This window comes from Periophthalmus magnuspinnatus, chromosome 22 (genome assembly GCF_009829125.3).
Source record: "Periophthalmus magnuspinnatus isolate fPerMag1 chromosome 22, fPerMag1.2.pri, whole genome shotgun sequence".
Classification (NCBI taxonomy): Eukaryota; Metazoa; Chordata; class Actinopteri; order Gobiiformes; family Gobiidae; genus Periophthalmus; species Periophthalmus magnuspinnatus.
The window spans coordinates 20438445-20460214 of record NC_047147.1 but is presented as its reverse complement, the minus strand read 5'-3'; the positions used below and the strand labels follow the sequence as shown (position 1 = coordinate 20460214).

Below are 21770 nucleotides of genomic sequence, written 5' to 3'. Positions count from 1 at the left end.
CCTGTCCTTTCGTTGCAAAACTCCCATTCATTTCAATGGAAAATTTGGGAAATGTTTTGCTGCTAAAAATGATACAAAGTAGATTGAACTGTGTAAAATGTTCAGTGTTCATGTGACCAACAAGTCAAAACTGCACTGATTCTCTGGAGGCTTTACACCGCTTTAGAGTCTGTATAGAACGCATTTGCTCTCAAGATCGGCAGACTCATGCAAAATAATCCCCAATGACCATGGCGGCGCCTACGGCAATGTCTGGAATAAGGTGAATATGAGGTAATCAGTAAACATTTACTAGGTCGGTTTAGTTTTATGGTATATCATTATCTGGTACATTTATGAAACATTTGCTCATGTCCTAGGACCTGTTAAAGGTGAACACAAGCGTCACACGTCCTGAACTCCTCTTCCTGTGCGCTGTGAAACATGTTCACAAATATCAACCAATTTAGCTTCTGGCTTTATTAATACAGCCCTCAATGTTTGAACTATCTTACATCAGATTTTACATTTGAGGCAAAAAAAAACCCTCACAGCTGACATTTCTTAAAGCAGATCTGTTGTGCAAAATTGTTAATATAGTTGTTTCCTTCTCATTTACCCTCTCGAAGTTGCATTTAGAGTGTTTTGTGCAAGTTTTAGCAGTCCGTAATCCTTATTTTCAAGACGACATATTGCAGATCATCTCCCGTTTTCACCGCCAGCGGTACACGCCCACTGTGACGTACTTACTTTGTTCTTCAGTTTTATTTTCTTAATCGATGATACGTGTAGAATTTGGCAGCTTCATGTAGGCATTTTGGTACAAATACAAATAAAATATCAGTTTTCATAGACAAAGATGACAAATAATTCAAACCGCCATTGTTTACACAGTCATAAGACACTGTGAAAACTTTCAACAGTTCAACATAACATTTACTTGGTAAGTTTATCGCCTTGGAAACAGAAATTAGGTTTTGGTCAGAGAATGTTCTTTGTGGTCTATACTCTAAATGACTCAGCTGATATCTGAGATAGTGCTGTCACAGGTCACAATACCAGAATTTCAACCTAGATTTTGATGTTTAAGATAAAAAAAAAAAAATCATTTCAACAAAACTTAATAACCTTTTCCTTAATATTACTATGTGGCCTCATACTTTTTCTGATCTTTCCAGACCACTATAAAACTAGTTAGGACAGATCCAACTCATCATATTTATTATTTCTTCAGTATTTGAGTATCTAGCATCAATCCTTGTATCGATTAGTATCTATGTATGGATTTTTTGACAACCCTAATGTGTGTCAAACTGCCTTTAGTGGGGATGGTCCGATATTGACATTTTTTTAATTGCATATCTGATATTTGTCCTGCTTTTGTGACTGATATTGATATTAAACTTTTAAAATTTGATATTAAACTTTTAAAATTTGTAGTACAGGCCACATGTTAATTTATAGTGAAGTTTACAAATTAACTTATAAAACAAACTTCATTTATAAATTTATATTTTCACTCATTTAGTCTGTTTGAAATAGACTGTATAAAGAAGTGGTCTAAGTGAGTGCGACAAGGGCCAATTTGCTTAGCATCACTATCAATCAGACCTGTTGTTAACACTAGCGGGAGCAACCTCTGGGAAAGAATGTGCCTGATTTGTTATGTTCATATCTTGAGTTACGGACACAATGGCGCAATAAAAATACCAGGATCATGTAGAGCAGGTCAATGTGAACATTTTAACTCTATAGTGGCAAATGCTACCGTTGCCGATAGAGCGCGGTTGCGGACTTTCCACCACCAATTGTGCTATCATGGAAATTCAAACGGCATCTCAAAGCAGAGGCATGGGGCATAGTGTGCTCAGTCCTTAAAGGGTTAAGACCAAAATGTTGAGTCTAACAGCAGCAGTTATAGTAAATTGGAGTTGATGGAACTGTAAGCTATGACACGAGTGCACAGACTGAAGCGGTGGAGAAAAAATATTGATGACAAATATTAGCAAAATTTTCAGTATCGAGCCAATACAATATCTGGGGGAATTCTCTGATATTGCTGATAACCGATAACCAATATACCATTCCTAGTCTTTAGTCATACAGCATTTCTCTTTTAAGATTTATTACCACTATTTTAACTACAACTTTACTCATTTTTTTTTTTTTTTCCCAAAACCATACCATATACACCCAGCATTGAACTTTTACTTCAGGACAAACTCACCGCTCCTTGTGATTCTTTGGTTTTTATAGTTTTTGATTAGACCCCGCCTGTCCATCACATCTTTGTTTACGCTCCTCTCCTCTGTTCTAGAGTTTGCGGCTATAGTTGTGCGCTACGTTTGTACTTTTCGGTGTTTACTAGTTACCAGCACAAGGCTATCTTCCCTGCTTGTTTGTAAAGATCCTCACTTTTGTTTTGAGAGAGAATGGAGAATTTCAAAGCACGCTCCGTGGTTGCACGCTCAGCTGGATGTTTTGTTTACCCTGTGTGTGTTATACAGGATTAGGCCTGTCAAGGTACTGTCAACAAGGAGCGGGTCCATGTCCTCCGCACGGTCCTTGATCCCAAATCCAAATCCCGTCCTGAGTGAGAACACGTGTGGATTAGCGGCTGCTCGGTGGTATGTTGAAATGTTTGGCCGCTGTGGATTCCGGCGATGTTTTGTTCATGGGGCAGTCGTCTCAATAGACTTTTGTCAGAAGATGTAAAGATGTCAGTAGGTCGGGTTTATCTTATAGGATTTGATTATTTCAGAAATTCCAAATAGAGTGGTCAGTACAGCTCTATGGGTGGGGTCATATTTTCATAATGTACAAATGTTAAAGTGGGACTAAACACCTAAACTCCGCCCACTAGCTGCTAAACTGCGCTGTACCTGGAGGACTAAAAGAGTGAGGAGGGATGAGGGGTGGGGTGTGGGGGTATAAGAGCAGTGTGATTGGTCTAACAGGTATCCACACTTCAAACTCCGCCGCTGCAGTTAGGTGTTTGTAATCAGAAACAACTGGCTGGTATCAGTGCAGTCGTTTGTGATGTCACCAGCTACTTGAAATTGCAGAGGCAACTAAAGACAGAATACACTTAGATGCTTTTGACCAGAAAGCTGCAAATGTACCTAATTTGCACTAAAATTACCAAAAAGGTCTAGGAACAGTAGATAATACTACACAGACAAACACACACATGCACATCATACACACAATTTAGTAGCGAAAAAGTGAATTTAGTGTTTAGTTCCACTTTAAATCTCACTTGATCTCAAATTGTTAGCAACTGACTCCAGAAATTCACTGTAAATATTAGTTGGTTTGGGATTTTAAAATATGTCTTTTTGGTGACCCTGAGGTACTAGTTTCCAGTACCTTTTTTCTCCTAACCAATAGTACCTAAATGTTTTTGGTACTGCACTGGTACCTTTAAATTGGACCCAGCCCCACCTGTCACTTGTGTCCTCTTTGTATCATTTCTTTGGCGTTTATGTAGTGTTTTATTTATTTTTATTTCCCCATTTGATTATGTTGAGTGATTTGAACTTAAAACCTAAATATCTCTGAACGACTGTTGGGAAAAGTCGGTCAAAGTCAGTCCTACATATCGCTCAAAAATATCTCCAAACCAAACCAAAAGATACAAATTCTACTAATTCTACTTAAAGATCCCATATTACGCATTGTGAGTTTTAAGCCATGTTATTATGTTGTTACCTCCTCGAAAACATACCTGGAGTTGTTTTATTTCATTCACACATGTTTGAGTAACTTTTTTATTAGTCTGTCTACATTACCAAAGCTCAAAATGCTCTGTTCCACCTTGTGATGTCATGAAACGATAGTCAAGTTAACAGCTACACTTTGCCTGTTTGTTCAGTAGAGATGGGTTGATATTATCCAAATGATCCTGGTGAAGGTGTATGGAGTATCAAAACACAGTGGAGCACTTCCTGTTTTACCACATGACATCACAAGGTGGAACAGAACAGGGTTTGTGTGGATAAACATGTGTGATTGAAACAAAACACAACTCCAGGTATGTTTTTGATGAGGAAACATTAGAACATAGATTTTAAAATGGCGTTATATGAGCCCTTTAAACTCAGTGTGCATTCAAGATTCAGTCACGGCCCGTTTCATCCTCCTCTGATACATAAACATATCAGATTGCTCATTGTGTATTGCTCATAGTAGGAGGTAGCGATCATTGTAATGTTCATTTGCGTTTAATTTGCCCAATATTTGCTGTTTTCCAATGAATGATCAGCGAGACATTAAATTGGCCTCCCCCTGGTGGTGTCTTAATTTCTCATCACTGTAATCATCTTTCATAAAACCATTTCATAATTCTATAAACAATATGGCTCCCAGTGTGACTGCTGCTCCGTCACAACACACTGCCTTCGTTTCAGCACGGGTAGATGAGCACTTCTGTATCTGCTGCTAGCATTTACACATATTAGCACAATTAGCCCCATGCTGGGACTACAAATAGCACAATGACTGGATTTTAATGGGGATTTGACTGTTGAAGTGGGCTGGACGTTTGATGCTATTTGAGTTACAAGCAAGATATGGCCCCTGGTTCCATGAATGGCTAATTTAAGATTAATTATACCGGTAGATTGAGTTTACAAGGGTTAAGATTTGATAGTTATTTTAATTTAAGGCCTTAACAGTTTTACAGACAATGAAATTAGCTGAATAATTGCAATTTTAAGTAATTATTCAAGTAAAAGTATTTCATTATTTTTGCAATGTGTACATTTTTTTTTTAATTGTTTATTTATTTCAATCATTTCTTGACTTGTTATAGTGACACTATAATAGGCAGCATGCTAGCTACCGCACTGTGTCTCAAAGCTAACTCACTTTTATTAAAATCAGAAAACATAATTCATTACAATTAAGACTACACATTTATTTTTATATGTAGAATACTTCAGTTTGTGGTGGTGTTTTGATATTTAATTATGCCCCAAAATTAGCATTAGCGTTAGCAGCGAGACACAAACATCTTTCTTTCTAAACACAGAAGAGTCCTCCAGTGAAGTATCCAATATTTTGTCTGTGGCATCCACCCGCAGCTCCTTGTCTACTGTCTGATCTTTACATATTTATTCATTTTAGTGAGACTCGGCAACAACCTCATAGAGATACAACTGGACAGGAAGTAGCGACGCTAACACTAAGGTTGCTAGACACTATTGTGCACAGAGCCAATTGGGTTAGGCCATATAGGTAAAGTGTCTCGCTAAAGAGTGGGCGGGTGAAGTCCCAGTGCCAATAATGTTTCTATAGGAATATTGGTGTTCAAATTATATACCAAAACGTTACATTGTTCTTCCGTGATACACTTATTTGTCTTAATGTCGTACCGGAAATAAGCAACAGTCCATGGCCCTTTTTTTTTAACCATACTGAACAAAGCATACGATCTTGCAATTCAATCACCAAAATATGATAACCCAGTTTTGTTAATTACCGGTAATACTGAAAATAAAAATGACATTTGTCCACTTTATCCTTATCTCCGTGGTGACCATTCTTTTCATTGACGGCACATTCCAACTAACATGTCTTTCCCTGTCGGACTTGCACCATAAGCACATGACTGACCGTGTGTGATGGCTGCTGGACCCTCCCCTCGTCCATCTGGCCCCCTGTCACGTCCCGCAGCCCTCCTCTTGGGAAACGCCGCGCTGACAGATGCAGATCTCCGTTGATTTAAAGAATTAGTTAACCTTTATGATGTCAAAACTGCGGGCTCGGGCGATTGTATGTAAATATGGGAGCTGTAGGCAGGGAGCAGGGAGGGGCTTCATTTATGCTCGGTGTCGACATGGCGATGACTGTGGGCGTGTTTACAAAATAACCTATAAGATGATGTAGATATGTAGCCATGACAATACATAGAGGACGCATATTGTGCATTGAGGTTTTAAACATTTTATATTGTTGTCCCCTTGTCAAAAACATACCTGGAGTTGTATTTTGCTTCATACACATTCGTTTTATTAATTCAGTAATCCAAGATCGTCTTGCTTCATTCGCATTTTACCTAGATTGTTGCGACACAGGTAAAAATCCAGGCTTGTGCAGTTTTTAAACCCACATCACCGGACTCATTCTATGGTCAAATTGTGTTCAAAACAAATGCTTGGCTCTATTAGCATAGCATTCATGTAGCCTAAGAGCTTCAGTTGTTTATTTCTCATTGTTCATTCCCGCTACTGACAGCAGAGGGAGCTCTAATGCTCTAATACCTCAGTGGAAACAGAGGTAGTTTTCCAAATGTTATGTTATTAATTATTTTAACTTAGAAAATGTGATACTTATCCCAAAAAGACCAAAAAACATGTCTGAAAGAGAATTAAAGCCACAAGAATGCATTATATATGTTTTAAAGGGATCATCCAAAGCCAAATTCAACCCACCTTTTCCCCAAAACCTGCCAATATTTGAAATGGGCTGTTTCTTACCCCGTGCAGTTGAATGCCTCTCTTACTCTGTTCCTAATGTAAATTGGACTGTGCTGTTACATGACACAGCGAGTACGTAACAGCTTCTGCTATGTGTTATTGGCATCTGTGTGAATTGAAGCACACCTCAGTCGTAGTTCGTGGGTTTACATGCATTTTGCTAAATTGGTTTAAATTGGACAAGGCTGGTTATCTCGAATTCCTGGCGCGCATGTAAACGTAGTGAGTGTTTTATGTGATAATAGTTGATATAGTGATCATCTCCTCACTTAGAAGCTCAGTCCCCTCATACCGTTCTTGCCTCTTTCCCCTCCAGCGCTGGGATATTATGGGCACATTACTTCACGCATGCCCTCCTCTTTTATCAAGTGCATCTGGAGTCATGTTAATAGAGTAGAAAATGGAGACGTTTATGAAGTATGGGCTGTGTTTATGACAAAATCCATACAGAGAGACAGAGGGAGGGCTGTGGAGAGGAGATAAAACATACTGACAGATGCCTTGCTTAAGACACTTGTTCTGTAGAGTTAAATAAGCCCCTAGTTCTACAATAATAAGCCAGTTTTAGACATTCGTTGTATCGGCAATAGGCTTTGTACTGTTTTTCAAAGCATTGGGTGAGCATAAATGTCAGCTGTTTGCCACTGATTAATTAGCATTTGTGATACATGCACTTTCTGAAGTTCAAAAATGTTTAGAGTCAAACACGCCATACTCTGCAACAGCTTTTTACTTTTTTCATTCTCTTTTTTTCTTCTTCTGAACACAAAACACATCCATTGCTTGCTACAATGTAATCTGCAGCTATCCATAGTTTGGGGTCGTCAGCAGTCAGAACATAGACTGTATAAAGAAGTGGACTAAAGGAGTTTGGCGTCACCCACAGTCTTCAGCTCCAGCCGAATAAAGCTGGCAGCTAATTTGGAGCCGAGTTCCATATTTGTCAATCAAACCTGTTGCCAAATGCTATCGGGAGCAACCTCAGGGAGACAGTTGATTGATCTGTTATTAATGTTCATGTTTAGGGACAAAGTAGTGAAATAAAAACACCAGGATCATGTAGAGCCGGTTAATACAAACATTTTAAAATCAGATTGACAAGCCTGACAGCAGCAGTTAGCGAAAGAGGGGTGACGTTTTTTCAATAGAAAGTGAATTGGAGCCAGGGTCAAACGGTACCCATGCGTGCTTGCTAGCTATGTCCATTTCTATATACATTGACATTTTGTTGTGATGCCAATATATAAAATCCTAAATATAAAATAATGATCCACAGGTAGCACTGTATAGAAGACAAATACATAATGTGTCTTCTTTCTTGAATTCATGTAGAGAAAGTTTTAGCTGTGTACACTGGACCACTGCTGGACAAATGAGGAATTACACTGTCTCTTTCCTGAATAAAATGAAAGCATACATGTGTGGCGGCTCACCATTCATGACCTGTTTTTGAGAGTGGACACATCTCTCCTTCATCTCGCACGGCCATGTCGGTGCTGTAGTTGAACACGCGCTCTCAAACAGTGACTAACAGTTTGTGCTGCTCCAGTCGGCTGATGTGAACGCCTCAGAGTGAACACGGCTCTCCGCTCTGTACCTGTCGCGTTGGTTTAGGCATCGACGCGTACACACTGTTAGCTCACGGGTGGCCCCTGACTCAGCCTGACCTTTGACCTCTCATCACATGGTTGGTCCACAGTTCATCTCACTGTTAAAGACGTTTGGGTAATTGACTGTATTAGCTTTTGACCGTGCTGTCGAGTAGTATTCTTCATTAGATATTTTGTAGTCTTTGGTTTGTAGTAATGAGGTAAATTATTAATTAATTTCCTTCTAAACTGATCTAAATTCTTATTTTCACCTCTCTAAACAGGAAATTGAAACCAGGAAGTGCTCCGCCATGGTTTTAAAGCCAATACTACTCATTTTGATCATTTTTGCTGTCAAACCAAAGCTTTTATCTGCTAGCTATGCAGGGTTAAAATTAGCTCAGTGGCTTGATGAAAGAATTCTAACTTTTCCAGAGGTTCGCGGTTTGATCCCAGTGCTAAGCTGCTCATACTTCTGTTGTGCCTTTGGGTAATACAGTTCACCCCTCTTGCCTAAGTATGAATGCACTGTGATGTTAGTGGTAGCCAAAAAGGTCGTTGCCGCAGATTGGCAACCACATTTGTCAGTCCGTCGCAGGTCAAGATTGTGTACAGATTTTTTTTTTTTTTCATTTACAGCATAATAAGTTGTATAGTAAGCATAATGTCCAAAATATTTTTCAAAGCCTGCTTAAGGACATGCACATGCTTAGGACTTAAAGCTGTACTAAGTGACTTTTCTGGTTCTTCGCCACCTCCGTGGAGATTTCAAAAAGCTTTCGTCACAGTATGGCATTAAACTGATCTATCTCCATGGAAACAAGCAGGTGATCCCACCAGGCCAAGATAGAGTTCAGATCCATGGAAAGGTGACGGTACTTGTGACCCTACCTGCATGTTTTCCCACCAATAAAAACAGTTGTAATTGAGAGCAAACCCCCCCACCAGAAAAGTTACACAGCGCACCTTTAACTTTTGACACAAATTCTTAACGTCAGACCCACTTCTCTCTTCTTTCCTTCCAACCATCCACTTTCTTTTTGACAATTTCTGAAAAAAGAGGAAGAAAAAATCCAATGCAAATCCCACTGCGGCCCTCCCTTACAATATCGACTGTCACTCACAGTTAGGCCAATGAGGCGAGGAGGGTTAGCGCTAGCCAGAAAAACCCTGGGCTAGCTAACCGCACAATCTGATCAGCACGTATAATTTAGGCTCGCGAATCTCCCTGGGGTGAGCCACTTTACCTTAACAGGAAAGAGGAGATGTTTAACAAGCACGCCGGTTGATAGCTTCCCCATTCAGAAGGCGCTAGGCTATTGTGCGCGCCGAGGTAAATGCTAGCTCCGGAGGGAACGGGCCGCATTCATTTACAACAGATCCAGGGGAGAGGGAGCCTAATGCGGGGAAATAGAACATCATGGGGCTGTTTTGAAATGTGTTAAATGGTGATGTGATATGGAGGTTGATGGAAAAAGGCCACTAGGGTGAAGAGTGAATAAAAATAAATGTAAACGCAGCAATGGAGTTGATTTGTTCAGCTTTGGTACGTTACGTGAAGGATTGCATTCACTGAGTATGACAACTTTTATTGACAACTAGGTCTGCCAGGTGTATCGCAATCAAATAGGGTGGTCAAAAGTAGTGAAAATCATTATGGTAATCAATACTAAAACTAGTATCGGAACTAGACTGTCTTTTGAGCAGGTATCGATACTAAAATAAGTCCCATTCACAGGACAGAAATGAACCTTTCCTGAACAGCTTTAGAATGATCTTGTGCTGTATCAGAGCAAGTATAAGACACGTAAACTAGTATACACCCATGGACCACTATGGAACCTACCTGGACAACTGAGGGATAACACAGATATAAGGTGGTAATATAAAAAGTACTATGATTTAATGTTGAAAATCACATTCTCTTCTCTAAATGAAGAGTGTTTTTTTTTTTTTTTAATCATCATCGTGGTATCCGAAACGGTATTGAGTATCAAGTAAAAGGTCACATTTTTATATAGCTCACTTCCACCTTCAAGACACTCAAAGCGCTTTATATCAACTCACCCATTCATACACCAGTGTACACAGACTGGTGTATCACTGGGGGTGAGGTGGGTTAAATGTTCTGCCAAAGGACACAATGACAGCATTCATTTGTGGGAGCTAGAATCGCACCGCCAACCCGTGGATCAGTGAATCTGACCGTTTCACCAATGATGATCATGTCGACAGTGGGATGCGAACTGGCAACCTTTGGATCAGTGGACAAACACTCCACCATTTGAGCTACTGTCGCCCAACACTACAGATAAATTGAAATCTTAATTCAAATGGTTGCCGAAACTGCAAGTATTTAGCTGGCATATCAAAAAATTAAGACCTCTGTAAACAGGAACTGTCATTTATTCTTGTATTAGTTTATCAATTATCAAATGTCAATCTTCTCTCAAATGTTAAATTCTCTTGAACACATTTAAAATCTGGACTTTGAAAAGTATTCCGCTATCAAAACTCCAATCGCAAATTGAATCGTAACCGCAATGCTCATCAGAAAAACAACAATCAGATCATTTTCCAAAATCGTTCAGCCCCAGTCACAACTTGGTCTTGCAGTTTGATAACTTAAACATTTCAGGTTCTATCCCAGCTTCGACCAATGATGTTGTTGTTGTGTCTCTGAGCCATGCACTTCACTGATCTCTTCTTATGCATGTATGTAGTGTGATTTAATGGATTTGACTGTTTTTACTGGGCCTTTTCTCATAAAATTGGCAAAATAAAAAAAACTATGTTGATGTAATTCACACACAGCTAATGCCTATGATGACTTAATATTGTAATGATCTGATATGTTATGTTTCGTTCAGAGTTGACACCTTTTATTGTCCGTGTAGCTGTTGATGTGTAGTTGTTAGACTGGCTCTAGTGAGTTGAGACTGCTGTTGTTTTGGTCCCTTGTGTTCAGAAAATAAACAGAACTGGGCCTGTTCTGTCCAGCTCCCTGTCAAGTTTTTCATAATAATTGCTATAGTGTAGTGATTTTATTTTACTGTAGCCTGTATTTAATAGAAAAAAACTTAAGCGCATTTGTTACATTAATGACGTATTGTTAGTCCGGCCTCTGTTGTTTAAATTTCATATATTCTGCAGTGGAAATCTGTAATTGATAAGGATTAAATTAAAAACAATACCTTTCATGTTTCTTCTGCGCTTGAAATCTTGAAAGATATAGCCAGAGTTTTGCAATATTTACAATGTGTGTTTTTGTTCAGGAGAAATATTACGTTGATTTAAACCAGGGCTGCAATATATAACAAAATAAAATTGGCTCTGTGCACAACAGCGCCCAGCAACCTCACTGTTAGCGTCATTACTTCCTGTCCAATTGTATCTTTATGAGGTTTTTGCGTTTTGAGTCAAGCTAAGATAATTAAATATTTAAAGATCTAGCAGTGGACAGGGAGCTGCGGGTGGTCACTGACAACATATTAGTGCTTTACAGAATTAGAAATAATAAACTTGAATAATCATCATAAAATTAACGTTAAAAGAGAAGAGTGCAGAGTAAAAACCTTTATTATGTAGATGATAGAATGTCAACAAAAAATCTTGTCTTTAAAAAAAAAAATCTTTTTCTTTCTTGTAGTTTATTCCTCTACAAACATGCCCTGAAATGCAGGGGATTTGTGTATCAGTATCAGTTCATATTTCAGTCCTCTCTCAAACGGTTATACTCTGAACAGAATCCTACTTTTTAGACATACATCCCAAATCTAACCGAAAAATCTCAATACTGATTCTGATACCACGATAATAATCCAAAACACTCGTTATTCAGACAATAGAATGTGATTTTCTGCGTTATCCTTCACTCGTCCAGTAGGTTCATAGTGGTCCATGGGTATATATTAGTCTATGTGTCTTATACTTGTTCTGATACAGCTTAAGATCATTCTAAAGATAATCAGAAAAGGTTCATTTCCGTCCTGTGAATGTGACGTTTCTATTACCGATACTTGCTCAAATAAATATCTCGTTTTACTATGTGTAGTATCTGATTTTCGATACTTCTGACAACCCTACGTTCTAGCTTACATGTACCTGCTTGCCCAGCCCTGTTAGCAGACGTTTGTTTTCCCCGAATAGCCCGGCCGCTTCCTCTCCGTAATAGCTTGGGTTTAGCGCGCTGACTAGCTCCTTTTGTGCCAGGACCCTTTTGATTGGCAGGCCACCCGTCCCCCCCCTCCTCCGAGTCTCAGAGGACTTTCTCAGATCTAAGGCCATGGACTGGAGGTCAAACGCGCTCACTTGAACCCGACTCGCCAGAAACAAACCCCGACATCAAACCACCGAACGCTAAGACCCTGGCTCAGAGGCACAATGTCAGGGGAAGCGCGCCCCGAGGCCAAAGCCATTACTGCGGTGGTAGGAGCAGGAGAGGCTACGAAGGTTAGAGAGAGGTATTGGACTGGACTCGTAGCAGGTAAACAAGTTAAAAGCACGTGTACTGGGTATTTTGAAGGTCCTATATTACACAAAATTGACTCTTTTAGCTTTTAGCCGTGTTATAATGTTTTTACCTCCTCAAGAATATGCCTGGAGTGTTTTGTTTGAGTAACCCTCTGTTATTAGTCTCTCTACATCTACATCTAAATGCTCTTTTTCCACCTTGTGATGTCACATAGTGGTAGTTTTCAAGTTAACAGCTACGTTTTAACTTTTGTTCGGTAGAGATTGGCAGTTCTGGGGCTGAAATTATCCAAATGATTCTACTGATGTGTATAGAGTGTATGGAGTTTAAAAACACAGTGGAGCACTTCCTGTATTACCACATGACATCACAAGGTGGAACAGAGTGTTTTCAGTTTGAGAGAAGAACTCAGTCTACATTTGCAGAGTTTGTGTGTTAAACGTGTGAATGAAACAAAACAAAACCGCAGATATGTTTGTGATGAGGAAACAGCATTATAACATAGATCAGAAAAAAGCGTAATATGGGCCCTTTAAGAGATAGGTTAATTATATTTAAGATTTTGCAAAAAAATTAAACAAGAAGTACCTGTAGTACTAGTCATTTTGTATTGACAATTATAGTGAAGTTTATGGTTTTACTTCCTGGTTGGTTGGACATGGGCAGCAGATATGACATATGTAGAGGTAATTATGCAACTGTAGCAACCATACTGTACACAATTGTCAAAGCTTATCTAAATTACACAAGTGATATTTGATCCAGGCACTCAAAATCACTATACATGCATTTTTCACTCCATACTCGATGGTGGTAAGTTACTATTGTAGCCACAGCTGCCCTGGGATAGACTGGCCCCTCCGACTACCGCTATCGGTCAAGCACACCAAATTTAATCTAGACAAAAAGAGTAAAGTGTCTTGTCAAAAGACACAACAACAGTTTTGCCACTGATGTCCCACAGCATACTCACCTTTCACTTATCCCCGTCCACGTCCCCGCCCTTAGTTGCGATTATTTGGAAAATGAAGAGATGTAGGGTTCTGAACTGTCACAAACCCACTTAAAAAAACAAAAAACATGCAAATTCTACTTGAATAAACCCCTACATATTAGAGGGTAATTTTCTGATCTATGTTATAATTATGTTTCGTCATCAAAAACATACTTGTAGTTCTGTTTTGTTTCATTCACACACACAAACCCTGCATATTTAGCCTGAGTTCTTCTCTCAAACTAAAAACATTTTGTTACACCTTGTGATGTCATGTGGTAATACAGGAAGTGCTCCACTGTGTATTTAAACTCCATACACCTTCTCTAAAATCATTTGGATTATCTCAGTCCTAGAATTACCCATCTCTACTGAAATAAAGGTAAAAGGAGCTGTTAACTTGAAAACTATCACCTCATGACATCACAAGGTGCAACAGAGCATTTTGAGCTTTGAAGATGCAGACAGACTAATAAAAAAGGGTTTCTCAAACATGTGTGAATGAAACAAAACACAACTCCAGGTATGTTTTTGATGAGGTAACAACATTATAACATGGATTAGCACTCACAAGAGTTGATGTTGTGTAATATAAGACCTTTAACATGCTGCAGATGTATCAGCAAATTCATCGAAAACTACTAAAAGTGTAAAGAAGTCCCATCAAAATCTTAGTTTCCAGGCCTGTGTATTGAATCGCAGATGCCATATAGCTTTTAGTGGGTTGTTATCATGCTATTATCTTATGCTAACACATTCTACACATTCAGACACACAGTCGATGTTTGCTAACCAGTGTACGCAAACATATACACGCAGATATGCCGGATAAACAAGACTCATGTAAACAGAGTGTCACAGAGGATCTCACATATCAGTCCTGAGGCAGGTCCAACAACTACACAAGTCCCTGAAAAATAAATAAATACATTATTATTATTATTATTATTATTATTATTATTATTATTATTATTATTATTGTTGTTGTTATAAATATATTGTGGAAGCTGGTATAATAAGAGTCAGGTTTGTGGAAATGTAAGCTCGCTCACAGTAAGTACACATACTTTTCAGTGCATTAAACACAACCAAAATTAAGGCAAAACACTGCAGCTGAATAGAAAAATATCTGAAATTTAGAGGTATCAGTTTGAAACTTCTTCTGCAGTTTACTCATATAAATGTAAGAACAAAATGTATTACAAGTTTTTCATCATGTAATGTTTTCATATAAAAATTATGCATATTGGACATTCAAAACAGAAACATGAAAAGAGCCTGGTTTGAATTTCTTGCTTCATTTACTTGTCATGCTGTTTCCAAACAAAATATACAGAGGGGATTTTGGATATCTTATTTAGTATTTGACTAAACCAAATCTTACTGAAAAATTGCCTAAAATTTCAAAATTTCCATAATTGTTGGGAGATAAAACTTTAATAAATCTGATTAAAAAAATCTTCTGTTCTGTCGAAATCTTGCAAAGTGTAAGACTGGAAGGTTTGGTGTGTGTAGGTGCTACTTTAAGGAGTGATTCTTGTGTCCCTCTGAGGGGAAAATGCAGTTTGAGAAAATGACCTTTGAATTAAATTAAATATTAAACATCTTTCAGTGCAGAATGGACAATTTGTTGTTTCCACATGAAAGCTTGTTGTTGATCAAATGGACCAAAAAAATAAGTTTGGCCTGTAGTGTCTCCCATGTAAGCCATGTTATAATGTTATTACCTCATCAAAAACAGACCTGGAGTTGTGTTTTGTTTCATTTACACATGTTTGATTAATCCTACATTATTTTTCTGTCTGCATCTCCACCTCGTGATGTCATGTGTTGGTAGTTTTCAAGTTAACAACTACTTTTTTACCCTTAGTTCAACAGAGATTGGCAATTCCAGGACTGAAATCATCCAAATGATTCTAGTGAAGGTGTATGGAGTTTAAAACACAGTGGAGCACTTCCTGTATTACCACATGATGACATCACAAGGTGGAACATAGTATTTTCTGAACTGATAAAAGAGCTCAGCCTAAATATGCAGGGTTTGTGTGTTAAACGTGTGTGAATGAAACAAAACACAACTCTAGGTCTGTTTGTGATGAGGCAACAACATTATAACAAAGATCTGTATATTGGCTCTTTAAATCTTACCTAAAAAGTTACATAATGTCACTCCAGTTCAATAATTTGCTGTAATAAATATCTCTGTGTCTATAGACTGTTTCACAATGCTGGTTTAATATTTGTTTAACCTGAAATCCCAATAACCCCATAGCATTTTGCAACACTAGCAGCTAGCCCTTACATACCCCCATTGTCCTTCCATGTTTTGTTTTTACCCCTGGCTGATGTAGTAGCTTTTGCATTAGCGTAGGACAGAGCAGACACCACTACTATCTGTCAGACCGCATCTCCTCTCCAGCGTCCCACCTCCACCCCTCCGCACCCACCCAGACTCGAACCCCCCTCCCTTCCATCCCTCTCTCATTTACGGGCCCCAGCGCGACAACTGATCCTAATTGGCTTTGAGCAGCTCTTCATGTATTATTGGTGGGTGACTGCGTCGGCTTCGTGTCGACATGGCGGGGACACGCTAAGGGACAGGGCGAGCTTTTAGCCTCGTACCTGCGCGGCTGCGGCGTAGGCTAGCGTGGACCGGAGATTAATATTAATATGGACAAGTGTGTACAGCAGACTGCGTACTGTGGTATGTGGAGGTCTGAGTATTATAGGGGCAGGTGGACCTTGTATATTTGTAAGTTGTTAAATGTGTTTTAAGTGGAATCAATGCGTGATAGTAGTTTTCAAAAGCATTAAACTAGGCTAGGATTTGTCACCATCGCAAGTTTTGAAGTTCGATATATTGCTGAAGAAAATATAGACGATAAACGATAATACTGACATAAATTTATGGCACTGAAGTTTAATTATCCCCAAATAAATAGCGGAATACAACACTTTGGTAGTTAGTTTATATCTATGAGTCCTAGAAATTATTTATGCAACTTGAGCTTGTATCTGCTATACAGTTATAATCTATGACACCCGTGGATCATTATGTTATGTTAGCACTTTTTACATCGCAGTATTCATCAAAAACGACTTGATAAAAGAAACGAGTTCGCTGACTTCCACATTTGAAAATTGTGGTTCCCAACGGGGGCTGACGTCACCGTAAATGATGGATAGCTAGCCAGCAGCAGATATATGTATATATTTTTTAAATTTGTACCAAAATAACTACACGACACTGCCGAATCCTACTTGTATCACCGATTAAGAAAATAAAATTGGAGAACGAAGTAAGTACAGAGCAGTGGGCGTGTACCGGTGGCAGTGAAAACGGGGGTTGAGCGGCAATATGGCGTCTTGAAAATAAGCGATTAAAGATTGCTCAAACATGCACGAATCACTCCTAATGCAACTTCAGGTGAGTAAATGTTGAGGGGAAACAACTATAACATGGTTAAAAGCTCTGAAAAGTCGATTTTGCAGAATAGGTCGTGTGAATGAAATGTGAATGAAAGTAATTTAAGAATACATGTTTTTTTAAATTTAAAAAAAATAAAGGTTTCATTCATTTTGACAGTAATCACAATATAACTCTGGCATCCTCTTGATTGAACAGGCCTCTATATATAACGTTGCTCTTAGACCCGTAGTTACTAGTGTACACTACGGCCACATTTGACCGCTACCAGAGGAAAGTGACAGAACTGTGATCGTGTTGTGTTTGCGCGTGCTTCACCTTGTTTACTTATCCCTTTGTCATCTGATCAGAAGAGGAACCCCCCCACCTCCACAGACACACACACATACACACACACTCACACTTCCCTCTCCTTTCCCCCCAACGCACCGCAATCACCCAGCAGTCAAAACACATCAACTGCTCCCATATCCCTCGGCGTGAAGTACGAGCCAAGATCTAACCATCAGTGGTGCGAGGAGTACCGCAGATTTGTGCTTGAGTAGAAGTACAGTTACCTCATTAATACTGTAGCTAAGTACAAGCACTCCTGTCAAAATTGTACGCATGAAAAATACTATTTAGTTATTTGAGAAGCAGTTTAGATCACAGTTTTATACATAGTTTAAATCGCAATCTGCATGTTCTCACACAGTTGGAGCGTGGGACAGTACTTAGTAACTGCCATGATTTAAAATTAAGATAACTCATAAGGTACATATTGTCGTCCCCATAGAGCAGGGGTGTCAAACACATTTGCACCGTGGGCCACATTAGCCAAATGGTTCCCCTCAAAGCGCCAGATGTGATGTAAAATAAATGTAACTACTTTAACTTGTTAGTTAACTGCCTCTGTATTTATTACTTATTCAAGTTACAAATAATACTTATCCATTTGCATAGATGTAAAAAAGAAATATATGGCTGTGTAACTGACATTTTAAGACAGTCATACCTTTTAATTTACCTTGTTGTGGACCACATAAAATGATGTGGCGGCCCACATTTGGCCCGGGGGTCTTGAGTTTGACACATGTGCCATAGAGAAATTTGTCTTCTGCATTTGACCCATACCTCAAATCCGCTGGCGCACCTCATCATGAGCCTTAGCTGGAGGATTTGACGGGGGAAAACCGGAGTACCCAGGTTTCCTCCGGCCGTCGTAACTAACACAATTACATGGCTAGAATTTTACAAAAGTACAGGTTAATAAATGTACTCAATGAAGTAAAATTACCCTAAAAATAGTAGTTACCCACAGTAACGTAAGTATTTGTAATTATTTACTTTCTACCTCTACTAACTATTCACTTCCTCGTTCATCCTGTTTTTTTTCCTCTCCCATTTCTAGACTAGCAAGCGCCAAAACAAAAGCGAATGCGCAGATAAAAAGCAGCGGATCGTGCCCTGTCCACCCGTATCACCGGCGATGCACGACCAGCCCATTACTATGGTAACGAGGCGCTATATTCAGAAGGCAGCATCTCTCCGTCCCCCCGCGGTGACGAGAAGGCCGAGATGACAGCCCCCCGTGCCCGCGCGCCCCTCCCCTACCCAAACACACACACACACGGTCACGTTTACAAGGCTCGCGGGGTCTGGGTGTAGACGAGTGTTCATTTGCAGGTGCTGTGGCGATGAGCGTGTTTACTACCGGTGACATTATAATCTGCCGTTAGCGTTTGTGTTAGCATTAGCCATGATATAATGCGATTTAGTGTTTTATTCCATTCACACATGTTCCAGTGATATGAATATGAATGCTTAAAATTATATTAAACATTTTTGGAAAGTTAGATAGTAACTAATAGTAACTTAAACAATTCTAGCTATAGTCCATTTGTAAAAAACTCCTTGTAACCGTGTTTTACGTCGTGGCCATGTCTTTAAATTTGAATTTTTGCAAAAAGTGTACAGGAAAAATGAATGGGACATTTACTTCTGGAATCTCTATGGGCTTCGAAGTGGGCGGGGCTGATGCTTGACCCAGGAAGTACTTACTCACTCATTTGGGGCTATTGAAGATTGAAGCAGTTCTTTTTGATGCAAGTAATTGTTCTTTAATTTTTTTCTGTTTTATATATATAATCAGTTGCTTTTAGAAAATGAATATACTAAAGTAGCGTTTACATAAGTGCAAAATTGTACAGCCCTTGAAACAAAAATGGTAGTAGTATTGGATCGATATTAATTTTTTTTTTCTTTTATTTTATTCATAAAAACACATTTAACTAACTTATATCCCCATTAGGTTTCATTAATTTGACATGCTGCATTAAAATGATAAAAATATTTCAACAATTTCATTTTTTTTTCTTTTCTCAGATAAAAAATGTATTTATAACTCAAAAGTTTGCTATCCTGACATGCCTATACCTTCCTATCCTCCTATGGAAAACAGCTCAATATCTTTTAACAGCTCTGAGTCCCCACATGTCTTTATAAACACGCACACACACACATATACACAAGGAGTACAGGGAGAAGCGGAGATTGGGTGCAGAGAGGCAGACAGATCCTGGTTAATAGGACGTACGGCTACAGGAAGGAGATGTTTTTAACCCCTTCCTTGACAGCATTTTACTGCTCTATGCCAATGTTTTATTCACAACAACACGCAGGTCACCGGTAGGTTTTGGATGTTCGCAGACAGTCATGGATTGGCACCAATTTTCATGCATAAAAATGTTACAGATTTTTTATTTTTTTATTTTTTTGTCAGAGCCTTAAAATATGGTTACATATTTTTGCCTATTGCTTAGTTTTGAAATTGATTTTTAAAATTTTAGTATCGTAACAACAGTAGTGTTTAGTACTGATCACTTTATAATTAGCTGTTTTACTGTTAGCATTAGCATGATAGAATTTTATTGCCAAATTATTTCAGCATGAAGCTTTGATTTTGCAAGATTATTTTAGTAGAATATGTGTGTATGTTTTGTTTTTTTTTGCTTGTGTTTTTTTTATCCAAATGACCAAGCTGAAACCACGTTAAAGCCCCATTGCGTAACATTTCCACTTACAATTACACGTAAAGAAAAGCGTTTTTGGAAATTTTTTGTGTTTTTATATCTCAAAATACCATAACATATTTTGAGTGAGCTTGCCTTTCCACAGATCTGACCTGTAACTCAACCTGGTAATGGGTTGAATCACAATCACAATATTAGTCTAATAATTTGATAACTTTTTTTGATTTTTTTTTTTACAATTTTAACTTTTACAATCTTAAAAACGTGAAAACAGGACTCACTTATGCATTCAGAGCATCCTAATGATTCACCATGATGAGTTTATAAGCGCTTTTCAGAACTTTCAGAGACCAGAGCAGAGTTTTGTTGTCACAGTAACAACAACTAGCATGCTAACATATACTTCCTGCTTCTCGGATAATAAAAAACTTCATAATTAGACGCAGACAGCACACAGTGGACTTCTTTTGACCTCAAGAGCTGCTTACATAATATATCTGTACTGGGGCGAGACACGTTTTGCTCAAATACACGGGGAATAGTCTCTTTCTCAACATACAGTACTGAAGAATTACTTTTGAATTCCTTCACATTCCTCTGAGACTCCATTTTGAATTTTTGCTGCGTTTTCGTGGAGTCAGACCAAAGCGAGTATTCATATCCATATTTTGTCATAAATTTCTCAACAATTCTGGAGTCGTGACTTTTTACCCTGATGTGACATTTTTAAAGGCCATTCGCGTCAAAGCTTAAACGGGTTACTCCGCACTTCTCACTAAGTATAATTTTTATTACACTTTAGTGGCATTATTTATGTAGAACACCTTGTATGTATTCATAATTTACATAGATTTAGTCACAAATAGGCCTTTTGCAATTGTATTTTCTGTTTCAATATTTCCCATTATGCAACTAGAACTAAAATGTTGCAGCATTCTGTTAAAAAAGTATTTATATTTGTTTTGATAATTTCATAAACTGCGTATTCTGTGTTGTTGGGGAATTATTTGAGCAAACATTTGATGAAGGAGGAAGCTTGGACTGGCCCAGAGGTGTTTTAAATGCAGTAAGAGTGCCATCCTTTGACCGTAACAGGAACTGCAGCTGTATCATTGTTACAGCATAGAAAGAACAAGAGATAAAAGCATTTTGAAGAGTTTAGCATTCAAATATTAGTGGTAAAGTTTGAGTTATTTTCTGATACAAATTAGAATTTCCATCTGTTTGTCTTCATGGAGACCAACAGACGATGTCACCAGGCCAAATTACAAGTCACATCTATGGAAAGGCATGCTCCAAAGTATCCCAAAGTATCCTTGAAACATGAACAGTTGAATCAATACGCGGCAGATTGGTTTAAAGGTGCGTTATGTAACATTTCTGATGGAGGGTACGCAACCCGCTTGTTTCCATGACAACGTTATTGCTTTCCCTGGAATGTTTCACAGTACTGCGATAAATTAATCTCATATATATATGATTCAATACAGATGTTTTTATTGCTTGTAAATACCTTGACAAACTCGCATTCACACCGAGCGCCTCTCCGCAGATCTGACCTGTAATTTGGCTATAGTATCATCACTTCGCCCGGGATCCAGAACACACACCTCTTCAATACTTTTTCAAAGATGTGAGTGGTCACCTGTGAATCTCAACGAGGTCAGAAAGGCGTGATTGACAGGTGGATTAGCCAATCAGAGACGTGCATGGTCAGTACGTATCAAAACAAACATGGCTGCTTAGGAGGAAAAAAAGAAACAAAAATATATCACGGGGGACGGAAAAACATTGGTCTGACTCCACGAAAACTCAAA

The 21770-nt window shown here is 38.6% G+C and overlaps 1 protein-coding gene across 1 annotated transcript in view; it reads left to right on the top strand.

Annotated features, from left to right (window-relative positions):
• dph6 (diphthamine biosynthesis 6) overlaps positions 1-21770 on the top strand; it is a 118602-nt gene that overhangs the window by 70883 nt on the left and 25949 nt on the right. The gene's annotated exons all lie outside the window — the stretch shown is intronic.